The following is a 10361-nucleotide window of genomic DNA, read 5'->3' as shown; positions in this document are numbered from 1 at the left end:
TGATTACACTGAAGGCAATCCAGTGACAAAGTCCATACTGATACATTCCCACTTCATCTGAGGAATGTCTAGAGGCTGCAGTTTCCCTAGCATCTTGACTCTCTCTGCCTTGACTCTTTGACACATTAAGCATTTCCGCACATGATCAAGTACATCCTTTTTTAGTCCTGGTGGCCAAAAGAAGCTTTTCTATAGACATATAGGTTTTTATAAACCCTGGATGTGTAGCTATCATGGGCTTCTCTCAGAATTCTTCCCTTTATTCCCTCATCATTAAGAATACATAGCCGATTATTATAATACATGCATCCTTCATCCAATTTGTACCCAAGAACTTGACTCATTTCCTGAGGAGTCTTGCTTTTGTACATTAGAAGGGTAGCAACAATAAGGGCAAAGAATTTATCCTGCATGATTTTCTCCTTTGCTTCATTGATCAATGGATTTGACACCACTGTAATTGCAAGAAAGGATGCTTTTCTGTTGAGTGCATCTGCCACCACATTTTCTTTCCTCGACCGATACTTAATTTCAAAATCAAATCCCTACAGGGTCTGCATCCATCTCCTTTGACGCATGTTGAGATCCCTTTAGGTGAAGATCCACTTCAGACTTTGATGATATGTCATCAAGGTGAACCTCTATCCCAAAAGATAATGTCTCCACAACTTCAGAGCATAAACTACTGAGAGAGAGTAACTCCAAGTCATGGGACGGCATAATTTCTCTCATGTGTTCTGAGTTTTCTGGATTCATAGGCCACTCAATGACCTTCCTGCATAAGAGCACCGCGCCTAAGACAAACCCATTGGCATCAATAACTACCTCAAAGGGTTTGGTAAAATCTAGCAACTTAAGGACAGGGTTGGTTACTAAGGCAGCTTGTCACACAAAGGCACTCTGACACATTGTAGTCCACTGAAAATGTGTACTCTTTTTAAGAAGGTTAGTTAAAGGGGATGCTATCTGAGCATACCTGGGTATAAAGATCCTATACCATCCGATCAATCCTACCTGGGTATAAAGATCCTATACCATCCGATCAATCCTAGGAATCCTCTAACTTCCTTTTTACTGTCTTGGGTTCTGGCCATTCTACGACTGCTTGGATCTTTGCGAGGTCAGGAGAAATCCCATCTTTTGACACTATGAATCCCAAGTATTCCACCTAGTCAACAGAGAAAGAACACTTTCTCTTTTCTGTAAAGAGTTGGTGTTTCCTTAGGATTTCTAGGACCTTGCGCACAACATGATCTTCATGATCTGCAGCATTCTTAGAGTATACCAAGATATCATCAAAGAAGACAAGAACAAAATCATCCAAGCATTCTCTGAGAATATCCTGCATAAGACGATTAAATGTCGTCGGGGCATTAGTCAATCCAAACGGCATGACTGTGAACTCATAATGCCCATAGCGAGTATTGAATGCTGACTTTAGGATATCCTATTCCTTGATTCTAATCTGGTAGTACCCCGATTTGAGATCTATCTCTGTGAACATTTAGGTCCCACCACTTAACCGATCCAGAAGTTCATCAATCCTAGGAATAGGATACTTATTCTTAATTTTTAATTGATTCAGTCCTCTGTAGTCAATATAGAGTCTTAACGTTCCATATTTCTTCTTTTGAAAGAGAACAGACTCACCCCAAGGTGAGACACTGGGTCTGACGAATCCCTGTTCTAACAGTTGTCTTAACTGTTCCTTAAGTTCTATGGCTTCAGGGCCTAGCATTTTGTATGCACACTGGGCTACTATCTGAGCTCCGGGGGTTAACTCGATCTCATGATCTACTTCGCGAGACGGAGGCATCTCAGTCACAACTCTTCTTCAGGGAACACATCTACATGCTCACTTAACCACTCTGGTTCTTTAGCCTTGCATTTTATGTCTACTGGATTCATCTTAACGATTCTGGTTGTTGGGACCTTGGTTTCTCTATGGAGGTGGAAGGTTGGAAGAACTTCCCGGTGTCTGGAATCTCTTGAAAGATGAGGGAGCTGGCTTTGGCAGGACTTTCACGATGAAGGCTTTAGCGAAGTCCTTCGCCATTCTGATAGCTTTTCTGCCATGGACACTGGCTTGGCATTCTTGACCAGTGTGTCTAAGGGTTCGTTCATTCCCAGAATGAACCTGGCCCATGAGTTGCTCTTCATCTAGGGGTGGTGAATACTTGAGTAGAAGAGTAAATGCCTGGTGATATTCTTCGATGGTTTTGCTCCCCTGGTTTAGCTCTAAGAATTCATTCATTTTGGTTTCTAAAAACTTGGGGGGACAAAATCTCTTCCTCAAATAGGTTTTAAGATCATTCCAAGATTGGGTGTTTCTATCCAGATGGTTGGTGTCACAATGGTTTCTCCATGCCACCCTGGCTATTTTCACAATTTTCAACCTGGCAAGAGCCATTTTTCTCCTCTCATTGTAGCTAGTGACATCAAATTACTCCTCCATTGCTTCAACCCATTTCTCTACAGCTTCACCCAAGTTCTCCCCTTCACCTTTGAAGGGTCTTGGCTGAGTTCTGTGAAGAGCCTTGCGAACGTCGGGGTCAAGCTCTTCTCCATCAGTACGAGGGTTTGGCTGACGGCCACGGTTCCCTCGCCTCATGGTTCTGCCAAAAATGATATATTATTAAATTTTTATTTTGATATCGTCCACGAGATCCTGACTTAAGAGGTTCGGAAAATAATTTCTTAAACACGATAAATGATCTTATTGGAGATCTATGACATATGTTTGGTAACAGATTTTGCTTTATCGATTCGTCAATAAACAATCACTTATACAACAGGGAATTTTTCCACAAAACATTTTCTATTTATATAAAGGTTGGAATATGTACATAGAGCAGATCGGCTCCAGAAGTCAAAATCTCCTTATAAGGTTCTCCCCTTCCAAAATAGGGGAAACACTTAAGATAGTCCACTAAGTCTTATCTTGGAAAAAAATTCCTACTCATCGACACCTTGACCATGTAGAGATTCAAGGATACGATTCATAGGTAAGACCTAGTTCTATCCTGCATGGGGAGCGTGGTCTTCTAAAAATCAAATCACCCATAGGGTAATTGATTATAATTTGGGCAACTTCTAGTCTTGATTCCTAGAGACTAACGCTTTTTTCCTCATCCATGCAAGGCACGGCCGCTGGCCTAGTATCCTAGAATAGAGTTACTCAAGAACCTATTTATCTAGCATAGGGCTTTCACTTAATCTGTTGGAAAGCTACCCGACTAATTGGGTCCACCCGTCGTCCGTAGGAGGATGGTGCCGTCGGGGCATTCCATCCTCCCACTTTCCACCCTACTCATGCGTCAATTTGTTTTCTAATTAATCCTACCACATTGTTTCACATAAATAAACATGTTCCTTCTCTAAGGCCCTTTTCACAAGGTTTGTTAAAATAGTCTTTTTCCACAGTACAATAATGCCAAAGATAAGATTTATAAAAAAAGTTTATACATGAATCAATTCCATACAAGCCAAACCGGCTCTCTTATTCTTTTCTTTTATACTGCCGATGATCTAGAATTCAGCCTTCTAGCCTCTACATGCTGGGCACGCAAAACCCTACGGGACCATACACCTCATCGTCGGTCGCGCTGCTACTGGCGAGGACTCAAGCTGGCCTGTCACCCTCTCAGGCTCCGTCGCTCGATCCTCCCGCACCTCAGAGGGATGTCTATGCACTAGGGTGGGCTAATTTACTGCACTAGCCTGGGCCCTTAGAACTAGGCAGCATCACAATCACTCGCCTCAATTGGCGAACCTCATTCTCCCAATGGTATGAGGGATATCATGGACCCCAACTCCGGGCCTTACTAACGTCTCCGCCATCCAGCTACACAAGCACAAGAACCGGGCAGCGTCAAGGCAGGGAGAGTTGTACAACCTGTACCTTAATTTAACCAAGATAACAATCCATTTACTCAACTAAACCATAGGACTAGAATCCATGTTACCTTCTTAAGAAAACAATCCTTTTCACAAAGATTTTAGCATTTCAACAGGAGATTGCGATAAGACATTCTTTATTAAGGCATGTGATGTTTAAAAGAATACAAACTTTAACTAGTAAATCAATCAAATAGATCACTATTAACAATTAATAGAGAAGCCGAGGCCATACCTTAACCCCTAAGAATGATATATAATTGAAAAATAAAAAATAATATACATACCTTATAGAAATTTATCATTTATTGTTGTCTTTGCTCGTTTTAATAAGAGTTTTAGAACTTAATATGTGAGAATAGAGAGTCTTCTAATACCTTCTCTTACGATTGAAATCATCCGATTATCACCAAGATTTATCTCCTCTTACTCGTACTCTGACTTTTCTCTCTTTCGAAGGTCTATGGAAAAATAGCCTTCTCTTGTAGGGCTATGGCATACTATTCTTTCTTTAAAAGAAAAGCTATGGAGTTTTAGTCTCTTCCTCTAAAAGACCATAGCAATCTAACCTTCTTTTCTAAGATATTAGAAAAGAATGAAGGGATATATACATCTCAAGCTCTAGGACTACCTTGAGGCTACTTGCTGCCTTCTCACAGTTTTCCCTGTGTGAAGACCCTGACAGAATCAGCAAATTGTTTCAGCCATAACCCTGTGATACAAACTCAGAATATGGTCATATAACCAATCAAAAGAACCGGAAGGTATCTAGTCTACAAGCCATCGCGGGTAGAATAGGCAAAAACATCTCTATATAGCCGCAAATGTGCCATCTTTAGAAACAAATTGCTTTTCCACATTTTTAGTATGTATGGACTCAATATATGTAAAAGTACTCTAAATGTGACCTCTTATTACCTAAATTCGAATTTATATTTTTGGAGATACTTATCTCTTAATAGAACTATTCTTGCCTTCTTATTTCTTTTAGGATTTTTGGAGCTAATAATTTTATTCTAACACTTTCCTAATATTTCTAGCCTTAACTATTCTCTAGGTGCACTCTCTTTCCTTCTTGAAATCTATATTAAAAGAGACACATACATACATGTCTTGGGAGGGACCTTACAATCTCCCCCAATTAAAAGATTCGAGATGTACTCATCTCGCGAGCTGGGGTAGTATCTAAGTAAATCCTCTCGTCTCATCCAAAGTGGTGTCCCCACTAGGTAGAAATCTTCTTTTATCTAAACATTGTTCTTCAAGAGTCCCTTATTTCATGTGTTTTGCTTGTTTTGTTGTGCCTCCAAAAGGTCTATTATTCTAAAGTTAATTGGCCTTATTATTCTAAGTTCATGCATCCATATATCTCTCATATGATATGAACCTTCGAGTTCCTTATTTTATACCCCCATGCAATATGGTACTTAACAAATTGTCATGGAAAAACGTAAGGGAATCAATACTTTATGCAATCTAACCTATGATAGCGATTTCATAATCTTAGTATCGTCTTGTAGAATACCTCTATTCATCATGCACATTACTTCACATGAATCTGGCACCAACCCTCTTCTATTTAGTCATAGAAATACTTGTTGAATTCGATTATCTTTAACCCTGCTATCCTTATTTCTTGACCTAATTTTGCTCTAGCTCATGATTCCTTGTAGCTAGGGGTGGGCTTGACATTCCTCTTGAATTAGGAGACCTCTTCTTGATTAACATGGAAGGACTCATGTCCTTCTCGACACTTTCTATATAAAAAAACTTTATCATATTCTCTAGCTATAATTATGGCTTCTGAAATAGAGGATGGTTTTGCATTCTTGACGAGGTTATTTAAAGGTAGATTAAGGTTCCAAATGAATCGATGGAGAAGAGTTACCTCATCCATCTCTGGAGCTAATTGAAGAAGTTTTAGCAAGATTTTGGTGGTATTCTTCTAAGGCCTTCCCTTCTTGGGTTAGCTCCAAAAATTCATTCATTTTATCCTCTCGAAATCCTTAGAGGACAAAACCTTTCATGAAGGTGTACTTTCATGGCATCTCGTAACCGATTCTAGTTCCTGTGGTTAGATTGACAACAATGCTTCCAACTAATTTGGCATTTCTTACAATTTTTAGACGAGCAAGGGTGAACTTGCTTCTTTCATTGTATCCATGAAAAGTTCAAAACTATCAAATACTTATCATAGCACCACATCTAAAGGCACTCTGGATTAATATATTTGAGGTCTTCATTTTTTGAGAATTACACATCTGGTGCCTTGGGATTGACACATCCAAAGATTATCAAGATTAACACTTCTGAGATGATTAGTTTTCTAAAAATTACACATCCAGTATCTTGGGATTAAGACATTTAAGAGCATGATCCTCTAGGAATTACACATCCGAAGTTGAGATGGGTTCAAGATCTTGGATGATTGTCCTAGTGTAAAGCATCCAATGGATGGCATTCACACGTCAACTATTCAAACCTTAATGGAGTTATAATCTTTATAATTTATAATATGCAAATTAATGAGATATATCCTGAAAATTTCTCTAAACAAAGTTTTGGTCTATCCTTCTATTCACTCTCTCACTAGTTTCTTAATTTGATCACCCTATGTTTTTCCTCAAAAGGTTTCCTCCCCAATCTTATTTCTCAAATTTATTGTACAAATATCTTGCATGTGCACCCCCAAGATATAAGCACAATTTCATAGGATGATTGTCTCAACATGTGAGGATATTCAAACCACTTCTATGGCCAGTAGAGGTGATTGATTCATCCTCTATGATAAACAATCACTTGTTTTAATCCCTTGACAGTTAACCTTTGAAAAATAAATCCTAGGAACTAAGATTGACTCTGATACCACTTGTAAGATTCCCCCCTTCCAAAATGAGGGGGAAACACTTAAGATAGTCTACTAAGTCTTAGCTTGGAGAAAATTTCCTACTCGTCGACACTTTGACCATGTAAAGATTCAAGGATACGATTTGTAGGTAAGACCTAGTCCTATCCCACAGGGGGAGTGTGGTCTTCTAAAAATCAAATCACCCATAGGGTTATTGATCATAATTTGGGCAACTATTAGTCTTGATTCCTAGAGACAACGCTTTTTTCCTCATCCATGCAAGGCACAGTCACTAGCCTAGTCTCCTAGAATAGAGTTGCTCTCGAGAACCTATTTATCTAGCGTAGGGCTTTCACTTAATCTGTTGGAAAGCTACCCGACTAATCGGGTCCACCCGTCCGTAGGATGGTGCCGTCGGGGCATTCCATCCTCCCAATTTCCACCCTACTCACGCGTCAATTTGTTTTCTAATTAATCCTACCACACTGTTTCACATAAATAAACATGTTCCTTAATTAAGGCCCTTTTCACAAGGTTTGTTAAAATAGCCTTTTCCATAGTACAATAATGCCAAAGATAAGATTTATAAAAAAAATTATACATGAATCAATTCCATACAAGCCAAACCGGCTCTCTTATACATGAATCAATTCCATACAAGCCAAACCGGCTCTCTTATTCTTTTCCTTTATACTGTCGATGATATAGCATTCGGCCTTCCAGCCTCTACATGCTGGGCAAAACCCTACAGGACCATACACCTCATCACGTCGTCGGGCTGGTGAGGACTCAAGCCAACGGCCTATCGCCCTCTCAAGCTCCATCACTCAATCCTCCCGCCCCTCATCAGAAGGACGTCTATGCACTAGGGTGGGCTAATTTACCGCACTAGCCTGGGTCCTCAGAACTAGGCAGCATCACAATCACTCGCCTCAATCGGCAAACCTCATTCTCCCAATGGTATGAGGGATACCATGGGCCAACTCTGAGTCTTACTAACGTCTTTGTCGTCTGGCTACACAAGCACAAGAACGGGGCAGCGTCAAGGTAGGGAGAGTTGTACCTGTACCTTAATTTAACCAAGATAACAATCCATTTACTCAACTAAACCATAGGACTAGAATCCATGTTACCTTCTTAAGAAAACAATCCTTTTCACAAAGATTTTAGCATTTCAACTTGAGATTGCAATAAGATATTCTTTATTAAGGCATATGATGTTGTTTAACTAGTAAATCAATCAAATAGATCACTATTAACAATTAATAGAGAAGCCGGGGCCATACCTTAACCCCTAAGAATGATATATAATTGAAAAACAAAAAATATATATATATGCCTTATAGAAATTTATCATTTATCGTTATCTTTACTTATTAATAAGAGTTTCAGAACTTAATATATGAGAATAGAGAGTCTTCTTATACCTTCTCTTACGATTGAAATCATCCAATCATCCCCAAGATTTATCTCCTCTTACTCGTAACTCTGACTTTTCTCTCTTTCGAAGGTCTATGGCAAAATAGCCGTCTCTTGCAGGGCCATGGCATACTATTATTTCTTTAAAAGAAAAGCTATGGAGTTTTAGTCTCTTCCTCTGAAAGACCATAGCAATCTAACCTTCTTTTCTAAGATATTAGATAATAATGAAGAGATATATAAATCTCAAGCTCTAGGATTACCTTGAGGCTACTTGCTGCCTTCTTACAATTTTCCCTGTGTTTGTGTAGAGACCCTGACAGAATCAACAAATTGTTTCAGCCATAACCCTGTGATACAAACTCAGAATATGGTCATATAATCAGTCAAAAGAACCGGAAGGTATCTAGTCTACAAGCCATCGTGGGTAGAATAGTCAAAAACGTCTTTATATAGTCACAAACGTGCCATCTTTAGAAACGCGTTGCTTTTTAGACATTAGGAGGATTTTTATATCCAAAAATATCTCAATTTTGAATTACCTCCCTCTAGACATTTTCTCTCTCCAGGCCAAAACAGGGTAAAAGAGGATCTTTCTTTTATTTCAGAGTGAGGAATAATTATAAGATCAAAAGAAGGGGAGGTTTCTTAGACCTGCACACCTCAAAAGCTGGAGTGAGGAATCTTACATATATTTCCCTGACGACCCAACGGAGAGACTGTAGCACAAGTGGTTTGCAGGGTAGTATGTCCACGCCTCTTGCGCGACCAAGGTGCGATGCTGAGGCAGAATCTCTCATTGACCATGCTTTTGATGAAGCTAAAAATGATACATTGTGTTATTTTATATCACCTGACGCCTCAAATTTTCAGACTTTCCTGCCAAATCTACAGACTCCTTAGTTGCTTTATTCCTAAGGAGAAGATAGTAGCTCCCTTGGCAGTAAGGGAACATTTGTATATCAGGGCATGTCTATTGTCCAATACCGTCATCTTATGCGTCTCTCGAGGAGTGTAAGGTCCGTTCCAAGACATGTATGTATGTGTCTCTTTCAATATAGATTTCAAGAAGGAAAGACACCTAGAGAAGAGTTAAGGCTAGAAACATTAGGAAAGTGTTAGAATAAAATTATTAGCTCCAAAAATCCTAAAAGAAAGAAGAAGGCAAGAATAGTTCTATTAAGAGATAAGTATCTCCAAAAATAAAAAATTGAATTTAGGCAATAAGAGGTCTGCGAAAATCCTGGACATCATTTTATTGAAGGTTGCAGGTGCATTGGTAAGCCCAAAAAGCATGGTCACTACGAACTCGTAGTGACCATGCTCTGTATCACGGGTCATCTTGATAGAATTCCATTCACATAAGACTTGAACATGCAAAGTTTGGGGTACTTTGAACATACAATGTATATTGAAAAATGTATATTGAAACTAACTCCCTTACTTGTAAGTTTTTGTGGTTGAGTATATGTTAGAAGCAAATTTGATCTTGGGGCATAAATGGACTATTGCTGCCTAAGCACCACTATGCTTTGCTAGCTATAAGGTCTCATGATGGTCAACGACACAAAGTTGACAATACCATATTGCATAGAAAAGGATCCAACCCTAATGGATTTCTATGATGCTAAACACAAAAATCTACAAGTCTCTTCCTCGTCGAGAGACCCTTTACAAAAAGACCTACCATCTGCATCAATGACCGACTCCAATAAAGCATCTACTCCTTTGACTCCATCCTCACCAACAAAATCCAATGCCAAAACCCCACAAAATCAATAGCTATTTTCGACGAAGTCCCCTAAGCGCAACCATCTATCTCTAAAAAGAACCTCAAAGGAAAAGCCCTGGAGTCAACGCCTCTTCATCAACAAACCTTACCACTAAAGAAGAAGGTTGCGTGCTCAAAAGCCTCATCATCAAACAGCCACTCCACAAGAGACTCAAGCCTCATCATCAACAACGTCCATGAGTCTCAGACCCATAAACTCAGCGCCAACAACCGATGTGAAGGAGGGCCCCAAACCTTCCACTTAAGGCTACTACAAAGGCGCCAATCCAATTTGGATGCCTTGACATCAAAGCCTCTTCCTTAATGCAACACTCCAAGGCCAAGGAAGAATAAAAGTACTCAACATCGTCCACACAAGACTAAGTGATTTCCTCTCAGAGAACTCGAGCCACTCAGCAAGTGTGG

The sequence above is a fragment of the Cibotium barometz genome, chromosome 65 (genome assembly GCF_041138505.1).
Source record: "Cibotium barometz isolate CiBa-2024 chromosome 65, ASM4113850v1, whole genome shotgun sequence".
Lineage (NCBI taxonomy): Eukaryota > Viridiplantae > Streptophyta > Polypodiopsida > Cyatheales > Cibotiaceae > Cibotium > Cibotium barometz.
The sequence above is the reverse complement of the archived record's forward strand: the minus strand, read 5'-3'. Positions refer to the sequence as shown.